Source organism: Macrobrachium nipponense, chromosome 16 (genome assembly GCF_015104395.2).
Source record: "Macrobrachium nipponense isolate FS-2020 chromosome 16, ASM1510439v2, whole genome shotgun sequence".
Lineage (NCBI taxonomy): Eukaryota > Metazoa > Arthropoda > Malacostraca > Decapoda > Palaemonidae > Macrobrachium > Macrobrachium nipponense.
In genome coordinates, this window is record NC_087209.1 from 51,876,072 (window position 1) to 51,888,513 (window position 12,442).

At 50.2% G+C, this 12,442-nt stretch overlaps 1 protein-coding gene across 1 annotated transcript in view; it reads right to left on the reverse strand.

Annotated features, from left to right (window-relative positions):
- The window catches only part of LOC135195686 (transmembrane protein 268-like), a 779,026-nt gene extending 767,544 nt beyond the window's left edge, over positions 1-11,482 (reverse strand). Inside the window, exon 1 of the mRNA XM_064222077.1 lies at positions 11,304-11,482. The gene's annotated coding sequence lies outside the window, so the exon portion shown is untranslated. The remainder of the gene's footprint in view (positions 1-11,303) is intronic.
- Between the last annotated feature and the right edge of the window lie 960 nt (positions 11,483-12,442).

Here is a 12,442-nt window from a genome sequence, read left to right on the forward strand (position 1 = left end):
GGTATGCTTGACATCGAAGGAAAGACCATGAAGTTCCCCTACTCTCTTCGACGATGCCAGGGCCAGCAAGAAGAGGGTCTTGAGGGTCAGATACCTGCCTGACGACTCTCGGAGTGGCTCGAAGGGCCTTCGAGTCAGACTCCTAAGGACGAGAGTTACATCCCACCCCGGGGGCCTGAGTTCCCTGGGTGGGCAAGAGACCTCTCAAAGCTCCTCATTAGCAAGGAGATCTCGAACGAATTCGAGATATCCACTCCCCTCAGTTTCAGGACTAGGACCAGGGCGGCTCTATATCCTTTGACTGTGGGGACAGAGAGGAGCTTGTCTCAGCGAAGAAACACGAGGAAATCCGCTACCTGCTGAAGAGTGGCTCTGAGAGGAGATAGACCCCGTCTACGACACCAACCACAGAAGACGGCCCACTTTCCCTGGTACACAGCTGCAGAGGACTGTCTGACGTACCCAACCATCTCTGTTGCTGCTCGGCAAGAAAAGCCTCTCGCTCACAAGAGATGGTGGATAACAGCCAGCCGTGAAGATGTAGAGACTGAACTGTCTGGTGGTACCGTTCCACGTGTGGCTGGACGAGAAGGTTGTGCCAAGGGGGAATCCTTCTCGGTGCTTCTGCAAGCAGAGCCAGCAGGTCTGGGTACCCAATGGCCTGGGGCCGGAGCCACCAGGATCATCCTGGGATTCGGGGTGGCCAGCACTTGGCTGATCACCTTGCGAATCAGGCAGAACGGGGGAAAGGCGTAGGCGAAGAGGTTGTCCCAAGGGTGTTGAAGAGCGTCCTCTGCAGCTGCCCATGGATCCGGCAAGGCTGAGAAGAAAACCTGAAGTTTCCTGTTGTGCCGGGTGGCGAACAGATCCACTACTGGACGCCCCCACAGGTTGAAGAGCCTTCCGCCACGTCTGGGTGTAGGGACCATTCGGTCCGTATCACCTGATCCTGACGGCTGAGCTTGTTTGCTACTACATTCCTCTTGCCTGGAATGTAGCAGGCTGACAGCTCGACCGAGTGAGCCACAGCCCACTCGTGCACCTGCAGCGTCAACTGGTGCAACAGGAGGGACACTAGGCCCCCGTTTGTTGACGTATGCCACTACCGTGGTGTTGTCGCACATCAACACCACCGAGTGTCCCATCAAGCAGTCCTGGAACTCTTGGAGAGCGAGGAACGCTGCCTTGAGCTCCAGGACATTGATATGAAGGTGCTTGTCGTGATGATCCCACACTCCTGCAGCCAGCAACTCCTCCAGGTGTACGCCCCATCCCTCGGTAGACGCGTCTGAAAACAGCAACATCTCCGGGGGTGGGGGGGGGGGGGGGGGAGTGCGGAGAGGCACTCCTCTTAAGAGGTTCCTGTCGTCCAGCCACCAGGCTAGGTCCTGCCTCTGCCTCACCTCCTCCGTGAGGGACACAGGGAAGTACAGTGGGTCTCCTGCCTGTGACCTACTCTCCTTTAGTCTCCACTGAAGAGACCGCAGGTGAAGACGCCCGTGAGGGACTAATTTCTTGAGTAACGACAGGTGCTGAGCTGACTGTTCTTGCCAAGACAGGAACTGGTCGGCTGCCTCCCGGAATCTGCTGATCCGCAAGTCCGCCGGGAAGACTCGCCCTGCTACCGTGTCGATCAGCATACCCAGGTACTTCATCCTCTGCTTGGGCTCGAGGTCGGCCTTCTCGAAGTTCACCACGATCCCCAGATTGCTGCAAAACTCAAGGAGTCGATCCCTGTCCCGTAGCAACTGCAAGCAGGAGCTCGCCAGGACTAACCAGTCATTGAGATACCTCAGAAGACGTATCCCTGATGAGTGGGCCCAAGCAGACACCACAGTGAACACTCGCATGAACACCTGTGGAGCGGTTGAGAGACCAAAGCAAAGTGCCCTGAATTGGTACACAGTCCCGTCGAGGATGAAGCAGAGGTACTTCCTGGATGATTGATGGTCGGGTATCTGGAAATACGCGTCCTTCAAATACACTGAAAGCATGAAATCGTTCTCCCTGATAGAGTCAAGCATGGAACATGCTGTCTCCATTGTGAACCGAGACTGGCGAACGAATCGGTTCAGGGGAGAGAGATCTATCACCGGGCGCCAGGCCCCCGAGGACTTCTCCACCAGGAAAAGACGGCTGTAGAAGCCCAGTGACCGATCCCTGACAATCTCCACAGCTCCCTTGCTCAGCATGGATTGGACTTCTTGTCGAAGGGCTACGTCCTTTGGTGTTCCAGGAACATAGGTCTGAAGATGGACCGGGTTGGAGGTGAGGGGTGGCCGAGACTCGAAGGGTAGTAGATAACCCTCCCAAAGGATGTCTACTATCCAGGTCTCCGCTCCGTAGCGCTGCCATGTTGCCCAATGGCTCGCCAGGCACCCCCCCACTTCCGGCAGCAGGTGAGGGGAAACGCCGTCCCTAGCGTTTCCTGCCTCTCTTCGACTTCTTCCCGGCTCCCCTTCGTGGGAAGGAGGGCTGGGAAGAGGGCTGATTGCGACCGCTCCTGGCAGAAGTCGAAGTCTTTCCCTGGGGCTTCGACGATGCGATTGTCTTAGCAGCCGAGGAAGCACTAACCAAGCTCTTGGGCTTGGCCGCAGTCGATCGAGGCTGCCCAGACGCCTTCGAGACTGCCTGGTGTACTAAACAGTCACTGTCATCGGTGCGCCGTCGTTCCACCGCAGCGTCTACCATATCTCCTGGGAAGAGAGAGGAGGAACTCCGCAGTGGTCCGTTACGAAGACCCAATGCCGCCTCACGCCCAGCCACCCTGGTCACTCGGGTGAGGACTGCGTCCCTACGCGAAGTACCAGGTTGGCCCACAGGTTTGCCATCTGGTGGGCAAGGTAAGAGATGGCTCTACCTCCAGACTGGCACAGCATCTCGAAAGCCGGGTCACCTTCAGGAGTGATATTTCCCGAGGTGGCCACGACCTTGGACACCGTGAAGGACCACAGGTCCAACCAGGAGACTGCCTGGAAAGCCGCCATGGCGATGGATTCCAGTGCAAGTGCCTCTTGCTGCGAGAACCACAAGTTCTCCGACAGGAGCTGCTGCAGAGACACCCCAGAGTTAGCGTAGCTAGCTCCGGGTTAACCTGTTTGGGCGGCATCGGATCCTCTGAAGGCACGTAGAACCTCCTCTGTTGCAGTAGAGGCTGGGGAAGTAGCTTGGATGACCTACCAGATCGTAGCAAACCCTCCTGTCCAGAGACAAGTGAGTCAACCTGGCCCAGTACTGAGTCGGCCAGCTCTGATCGCGGCAGACCCACCGTCGTCTTGGGTTCCTTCTTAAGACCCCAGAAAGACTCGAGCCAGGACGTGGGCTCAGAGGGTGGGAGCAGTGATCCTTCCCTGAGGTCGTTGTGCTGACGAATCAGCGCAATAACCTCTGCAAACGTCCTCTGGATCTCGGGAGTGACTGCATCCTGAGGAGTTGGACTGTCAAGTCCCCCCAACAAGAACGCCTCTCGAGACCCTCCTCCTTCGGAAGGAGGAACAGCGACAGACCCCTCCCGGTCTCCTCCTGCCACTTGCGCGTACGACCTGGTCGGTCCTAAGAACGTGCCCTTCCCAGTGTAACCCGAGGAAGTTGAAGGGATCAGAGAGGAAGACCTGATGCCCCCCCCTCGCTCACCGGCAGAACTTGTGTGCTTCGGGGGCTGCAGGCGATCGCCAACCCGCGGTGGCGATCGAGCAGCAGGCCTGGTCGCGCGGCTCTCCTGGGGAGAGCGGCTGGACCGAGAACAGCGGCTCCGGTCCCGTGCGTCAGAGGAGATGCTGCTGGTCTCCCTACCCGCCCAGTCCCGATAAGTGCGGTGGTCAGGAGACCTGCAGAGACCACTGTCGCGGTGGGAGCAGTGTCTGTCCTCACGGCGCGTCAAACCGCCGGAACCAGCCAAGGGTGGTTCCTGCGATCGAGGGGACCTCTTCCTAGCCTCGGCCCGTGGCAGGTCTGGGACCGTTACGTCAACCCTGGTAGCCTGCAGATCACTACGAGAGCGATCGCTGGCCTGGCGGGAGTCACCTGAGCGACCCTCGCCAGTCTTCCACTCCATGCCTCGGTCCTGGCGCCGAGCAAACTCGGAAGCCTGAGCCTTGGGTGTACGGTCGCCCGCAGGAAACCATTCACTCGGTACCTCTCGCGAATGAGAGGCTGAGCCGGAACCTGGTGTAGTGGTAGAACCTTTAGCACCAGGCGAGGAAGTACCGGAGTTAGCCGGTACCCGTCTGGCCCCCATCTTCTTCTTCCTTGAGGAAGGAGAGACAGGCCCCACTCCCGAAGGAGCAGGAGGACCAGCGGAAGAACCCCCCGTCCCACCGGAGTGAGACGGGCCCCTAGAAGCTCCCGAAGGAGACTTCTTAGGGGGGGAGGAGGCACCCTTCTTCTTCCTCAGCTTGGAAGCCTTGGAAGTCGAAGAGGAAGAGGCGGCAGCAGGCGACGACGAAGAAGACGATGAAGACACCTTCCTCTTCTTCCTCTTCTTCTTCGTCAGCTCCCTCAGGACAGACGTCAGGTCCTCCATCCAGGACGGAGCCGGGGCTATTGCCGAAGCAACACGGCCCGGCTGCACCTGTCCGGAAGGACCCGCAACTGGGGCAGGAACGACGTCAGCAGGGGCTGGTCCAGGCACAGCAGGTATGGCAGGAGCGGCAGGCACATCAGGTACAGCAGGAGACGGGGCAGCGGCCAGTGACATCCTGGGTACCGGTGGAAGATCCAGGGGCGAACTCTTAGGGAACCGAAAGTTGGGGGCTGGGGCGAGAGCGACGAACCCGGGTGGAGGAGGCATGCCCCTCCTCGGAAATCCAGCGATCGGAGCCCTTACAGCAGCTGAAGGAGTAACCGAAGCCACATGCCAAGTGTAGACCAGGTGAGGAGGGGCGGCGTACCTCAGGGTCGAGACAATGGTGGTGGTGGTGGTGGTCACCGGTCCATGGGTGACCGGAGCAGCACCCGCCAGATGATGCAGCAGCTCATGAACCCTCGGTGTGCCCTGGAGACCTAGCGAGAACACACCTGGCCGAGGTCGTCACCCGCAGCAGAAGCACCTGAGGAGGCAAAGGTCTGGTTAGTAGGAGGGGTTACCTCTCACACGGGGGGAGGGGGGGGGGACAAGCCCCACCCCGAGCGAACGGAAGACCCTGAATACAACTGTACGTCGGGGTATCTCGCCCCCTCCTCTATGCTCGACGGATCGGGCGAAGAGAAGGAACAAGAAACCCCCCCGAAGGGGAAGGAGCCATACGCGGGAGCTGAGATGGCGGCAGGAAGGAAGACGACGTGTCTGTGACCAAGGGCGTTGCCGGAGAGCTTTCCAAGGACTCCTTGGCAGGCTTACTTCGCTTCCTCCTACCCTCGTAGAGCACCCACTGCTATTCCGACCAGGAATTACATACATCACAGGGCTCGGCCCGAGAGTATTCATGCCCCCCGGCACCGAGCACATAATACATGACGATCCACTTCAGGAAAGGAGCGGAACACCAGGGCAAACTCTGCGGCTAATGGGGGGGCGCGGGGACAGCTCCAATTCATAGGAATCCATATTAATAATCACTGGGAAAAATACAAGTACACGTACTTACAGTTTCCACACACACCAAGCAAACCAAGTTTGAAGAAAACACAAAGCATACACCAAAGAAGCGGGCAGAGAGATATGCAGAACACATCTATCCACCAACACAGCTGAAAGCAAAGTGGATCTTCACCTCCCAGTCGCGCAGTGCGCGCACTTTCGGACAAGCAGTTAACTACCGAACTCCCTTGTTCGAAGCTTACGACCGATTCCAGCTGCTCCAAGTTACATTCCTATTGTAAAGGACCGATGGTTTGTATTCGTATCGGAACAAACAGTCTCTCGGGTTTGAACTCTGAGGAGTAGACTCCACATAATTCCTCTATTTCCTTGTTCATCCCTGTATAATCAGGAAGTAGAGGGAAAAAAAAGAGAGGAGGATTGACAGTTCTTGCCCATTCTTCCCTGAACTTGCATTGTTCTCACTCTGTTAAACGAAGCATTCATTCCTACAACCGTTTTGTTTGGCGCAAACGAGAGCTTAAGTTGACTAGAGTTAAATGCAGTAAAAGTTGGAGAGAACTTGCCGCGTCTTCTACGCACCTATCTTCTCCGTGAAGAATAGCCATTCCTGGCTTTCACAGGTAGGTCCAAGCCACCAACGTGGCTCGGTCCTTTCTCTCGTCCTGCCATTGTCATGATGAAGAGAAGACTACCTATCACTGACTGTGGATGTACGATCCCCCCCTTGGGGGTTGTATACTCAGACACAACCTTACATGAGTATACCCGACGCAGCCCCTATTCCATGAGCAACGCCCTTGGAACCAGAGACAGGACAACGAACCTGGGTTTGAATTCCTGGGGCTCATGAGACACCATATTTGTGGATAGCGTCCAGGTTCCCGCTCCGGAAGAGGCAGGTGAGCTAAAGAGACTGCAAATTACTTCCTCTCTATGGAAAGGGTGCAGACCCTTAGAAGTCTCAAAGGGAGACTTCTTAAGGGGCGGAGAATGCCTTCCTCTTCTTAGGACATGGAAACTTTGAAAAGTGAGGTTAGGAGGTGTCAGATGACTAAGACGAAAGACGATGACCCCGTGAAAACTCGCTGCAACACGGGAAGGGAGGGTGCTATGTCATGGCAAGGAGCCGCACCGATCAAGAGCAGAGTTCATTCTTTAGAGCCGAGCACTCAGATCGGCAGATCAAGCCGTCTGGTAGAGCCGAGCTGAGCCAAGTGACCTGAGCAGATCACCATTACATAATGATGTGTGGTAATCGTCAACAAAGAACTATCGCTTCTTCCCAATTAACTGTTCTACTTTGAGGCCAAAGCTCCGAGAAGAAGAATAAGAGGGATTCTGTGTCTGCTGTCCTACATGTCTGTGTTGCACGTACATACGGGTTTCCTTTTTATTCTTTTCCTCTTTCTCTCTCCTCTTCTCTTTATGATTAGTCAGTCTTTCTTCGGTAGCTTGGGTTCATTTGAGGAGTAAAGTGTTATATGGGATAACCTTCCTATATTTGTTTGTGGTTGAGTTTTTCTTTTCTTAGGAACAATGGAGAGTATACCAACACAGCCTCCCCGTATAAGGCTTTGTTCTTAACTGAACTTCTCTAAGACCTCAAGTGAAGTCTCAACCTAACTTCTACAATTAAGCTCCTCCTTAACTTCTACTAAGACACATCCTTCTACTTCTTGAGTGGCTTTTCCTACTTCCGGTGCCACCCCTGTGGGAATTTAATTGGTTGTCCTAATCTATCGTAACCACCCACTAAGGTGTCAAAGTTCAGATTTTCCACTGGGGCTTACAACTTTCTGTTTTGGAAAGCTGCTGCCTATGTTTAATCTCCTTTTTCCAAACTGCTATTGCTGCAGTGTGTTCCTACCACACTTCTACCTCCTTCTGGCTTTCATGTACCATAACTCTACCCTCACTCTACATATTTCTACCAGTGGATTTTCCTATCTAATTGTCCCTACATATTCTTCCACAGACTTCTGCTGGATTCCTAACATTTGGACCCTATGGTACTTGACCATTCAACCAGAAGGTATTGCATGCAGTTCCAATCTCTCCATAACTCCAAACCAGACTGAAGAGTGAACTCATCTGTACTCGTCTTGCCATCCAAGCACTCGTAATAGTGAGCGCTCATCGAACATTAGAATTAGTAAGAATTCCCAAGCACAGTGAGAAAAACCACTCTTGTAAGACAATAATCGGGTGAGACTTGTCTCGCCCTGGTATTTGGCAATATGATAAAGCCGAGCAGTCGGCGAGCGCCAAGGAAACCAAGGGATCCAGGCGCTCCGCAAGACCCCGGGTATGGTAATACTTATCGGGAATGTCCGTTGCCCAAGTGTTTGGAAATCTCAGAAAACCAAAGCCCTCTGCAAACACTTGAAATTCCAAGGAATTAAATGGCTTAGTGAGACTCCCACTATTCATACATAATAACAGTTATCAGGGATGTCTGTCTCGACAAAGTGTTTGGAAATTACAGAAAACCATAATACCCTGAGAATGCCAGAAATTCCAAGGAATTCAAGCATCCAGCGAGATTCCCGGGTATTGTAGTAACAATTATCAGTAATTCTCGTCTCAACCAAGTGTTTGTAGATCGTAAAAGACCAAAACACTCGGAGAGTGCTAAAAATTCCAATGAATTTAAACACTTGGTGAGACCCCCAAATTTCGTCAAACGATCATTGGGATGGGGCCCCTCCTCGATTTCCGAGGAGGAAAGAGCATAAAAACCAGTCCTAAATGTGAGAATTTAAGACTGGATTTGACATAAGATCCTTGCTCAACGACGTGGATGTACATCTGGTAGGACCCTAAGATCCCTCCAGAAATGTAGTCCCCCGATGCTGAATCCAAAGGAGAGCACTCTGCAAGATCCTCCTATTTATCTCACCCCCCTGGCATAACCATAGGAAGTAGAGGGAATAGGTAAGGAAGACTGGAAGCTCTCGCTCACCTTGCTAACGGAACTAAAAGGAGAAGTGAGTCACGGGCAGCCATCAACCTGCGGTGATGGCCGCGACGCGAGTCTAGGAAAGCGTTACCATCTGGAGAAAACACTTTCCCAAGGAGGTTTACAAAACTATCGCACTGCAGGTGAAACGTTCGCTGCCACCAAGACCTTCGTCTGGGTGGGGCTGAGCGTGCACCTGACTGGAGAGAGCCGGTACCATCCTCCAATGCATTCAAGTCCTCGTCGAGACTGAAACCTCTCAAGAGGACCGAATGGGGGACCCCCTACCGGTCTCATTGCGTGCACGGTTGTGACGGTGAGCGGACTCAGCATCGCTGACTCTGGATGCAAGCAAATTCAAAGATTTTTGTGCCCGACACAGCACTAGTCTTAGGGGCAGAACTCTAGCAGCAGAAGTGCGAACCGAAGTTTGCGCTTCTACGGCTCCCACCACACTAGGCCCTGGGGACAGCGTGACAGTTCCCATTCCCAAAAGAACAGGCAAGCCAGTGGAAGACCCAACTGCCTCCTCAGTTTGAGGAGGCAGACCCTTAAATTAAAGTCCCATGATGAGACTTCTTAAGGGGGGGAGACTACCTTCTCCTTCTTTGGCAGGGGGCCTTAGAAGTCAAAGGGATGGAGGCTGATGAAAAATATCATGATTCCAAAGAGGAAAATGACGACACTTGACAAACTCTCTTCCTCTTCAACTTCTCCAAATTCTGCAAGACTTCTTCTACAGGATGAGGTACATTTATCTGCAGGAATAGTTAATAATCACAGGGCAGTGGGGAAGGCTTTGTCCATTGACGAAACTCCAGGATAGCAGTGGTAAATGAATATGATTTCCAGCAGGGGAACAGTACACACACTCAAGGACCAATATCATAGCATGCTACGAATCACAGGTACAATTCCAAGGTTAGGATAACTAACATGGAGACATATCCGACCAACTACTGCTGTAATCAGTTATCACCGCTGTTAGCCTGTAAAAGAAAGAAAAAATTATTTAAAGTAATAAGGATACTCCATTTGCATCCAAGGGCACTGCCCTCAGAAATGAGAAGAGATCCCTCAAACACCAACACCATATCTTCGTCAGATAGTTAGCGAAAGGACGAAGGAGAAGAGGAAATACCAGGAGAAAACAAAGGACAAACCTCCGAAGTTCCCCTCGGTAATTTCCAAAGCATAAGCGTAAATTTCAGATAAATACATGTCTCGTCCTAACATTAAAGGATGAAAATATTATGTAATAATGATGTGTTGCACACTCTTGCCACGGATCCTTAACACAAAGCAGAAAGGTGGCTATCAAGGCTATCACAAAATGTGTGTTTGCATATTAATTATTAAAGTCAATTAATTATTATCAAACCGTATACATACATATTTATTTAAAACAACAAATTAAAGATCCCACTGGTAAACTGTAATCAACAGCTAGTCAGCAAGAGCTCACAAACATAGGTACGTCCTCATTGGAAGATGCCCAAAAGCAAAGTGGAGTGTTTACATCCCGGCAGGTGGGGCTACCAACCTACCAGATGGTAGTTACTGCCTAATCACCTTGTTCAAGAATTTAACGGCCATAATTCCAGCCCACGCTAAAAGTAATTCCATATGTAAAGGACCGAGGGTTTATAGGTATATATATATCATGTAGGAACAATTACGAAATAATGGCACAATTCAAGCACTTTTTCAGGAAGTGGCCACGTTTCGAGAGAGGTGGCGGCTATGTCACTGCTCGGTCATTTACCTTAGAGTTCGCTCTTTGTCAAAACAGTGTCCTTATATAGATGGACATGTATGTTTATTTGAAGTTATATAAACCATATCTGCAAGTCACTTTTTAAATGAAAATAAATACCTAACTAGTATACTCAATATGGCAAAGTAATATAAACCAAGACTAGGCCTAATTCTGCCTATTCATGATTAACCATCATGTAGGGTAAAAAACCGCATGGTACAGGGGTGGACCATGTACGATCAATGTGTACAACCCCTAAAAAAGTACATTATAACGCGTCCTGACATCGGAGACGGGCATCAGACGCGACTTGTTGTTGGTGAGAAATGGAGCTAAAGACCTCTACTCCGGAGTTAGGACGCGTTATAATGTACTTTTCTTGGGGTTGTACACATTGATCGTACATGGTCCACCCCTGTACCATGTGGTTTTTTACCCTAAACCAAATCTGCAAGTCACTTTTTAAATGAAAATAAATACCTATACTCAAAATGGCAAAGTAATATAAACCAAGTCTATGCCTAATTCTGCCTATTCATGATTAACCATCATGTAGCTAGTATGTAGGCTACCTAGGCTGGGTAATTCACTTTTAAAATTAAAACAAAATATCATTCAGGTTAGTAGGCTAATGGAACAAAGTAAAACAATACCTAAATAGTAGTAGAATAGGTAGTACGATTAAAAAAGTATATCCTAAATGGTGAAGGCAGACCTGCGCAGATATCCTAGGTACAAAGCTTAGCTACCTATGCAGTCCAAAGCCTATGCCAGGTTTAGGCTAGGTAGGTCAAGGCGTCCGAGGTTAGGGTTAGGCGGGTCTAGTTGGGTCATACCTACCTATTTCCTCAGAAATGCCTACCTATTAGGCCTAAGGCAGCCAAGACCCCTCACTCTGCATTAGCTCAATCACTTTTAATCCATTTCGGACCAATTGGGGAACCTGTCAAAATTGACGAGGGTGAGCTTAGCCCTAGCTGGCTAGGTCTCAGTTGCTTGAATTCAATCATGAAATGTTGATGACGAAAAAATGTCAATCTTACCTTTTTAGCTGCCGTTTCCCACAAAACGTATTAGACTTCACTGGACGGAATTGTTTTAAGCACGTGTCACTTAAATGTTTACGAAAACATCAGGCACAAATCTCGTTTCCCAAATTCCCACTGTGTCAACTTAATCAGCCATGGCATTTCACAGTTCCTCACCCAGCGTTCGCCAAACACACAGTTGCGAGCACAGTAACAGTTGTGCAAACTTTTAGTTTATTATCCCTTCTTTATTCTAACGTTGATTTGGCTCGCTTTCCATTGCTTCTTTCACTTATTCTATTCTAGTTTCGCTGTAACATTTGAAAATGGCTTTATCTTTAAGAACTTCACTAATTTAGAATAAATCTATTGTTCTCTTGAAGTTCCATGCCCTAATCCAAATAGCACCTGAAAATTATAGTTATTCTATCGCTTATTTTTTTCATCAATGGAAATTAACAAGTTAATCTTCTGAATTTTACAGTAACAACCAACACCACTTGATGCCTTTGATCCATCAGTAAAAAGTTTAACAGAACCCGAATGCTTTCGGTCATGATCAAGAAAACAAGCCTTCACTTCTTAGACATTAACAGATTTTTTTGACAGACCGATGGTTCTGGGGTCAACCAAGGAGGCAGCTCAGAGCAATGTATTGCCTTAATTTTTTGGTCTTTAATAGACGCACTGTCAACTGCAGCATTAATTCCCACATGAAAAGGCTTGGATGCTCTAGCATTTGCAAACTCCTGTGGATTGTTTTGGTTAAGAATAGATGCTGCAGGGTTTTCTTGGGAACGTCTTAGTTTGAGCATATACCGCAGTCCCAGTTCCTCTCGACGTAAATCTAGAATGAGCTCCTCTGTGTCGGTATATAAGCTTTCAACTGGAGATGTTTTAAATGCACCAGAGCATATTCTCAGACCAGCATGATGAACTACATCCAACTCCTTAAGTTTGCTTGCACTTGCTGAAGAGTAGACTTGGCAACCATACTCAAGCTTTGATTTACATAAAGAGTCATATAACCGTATAAGTGACCTCTTTTCAGCACCCCAATTAAAACCTGAAACTACTTTTAAAATGTTAAGGGACTTCTTCACCTTAATTTTCAGAGTCAACATGACTACCACATATTAGTTTCTTATCAAAAA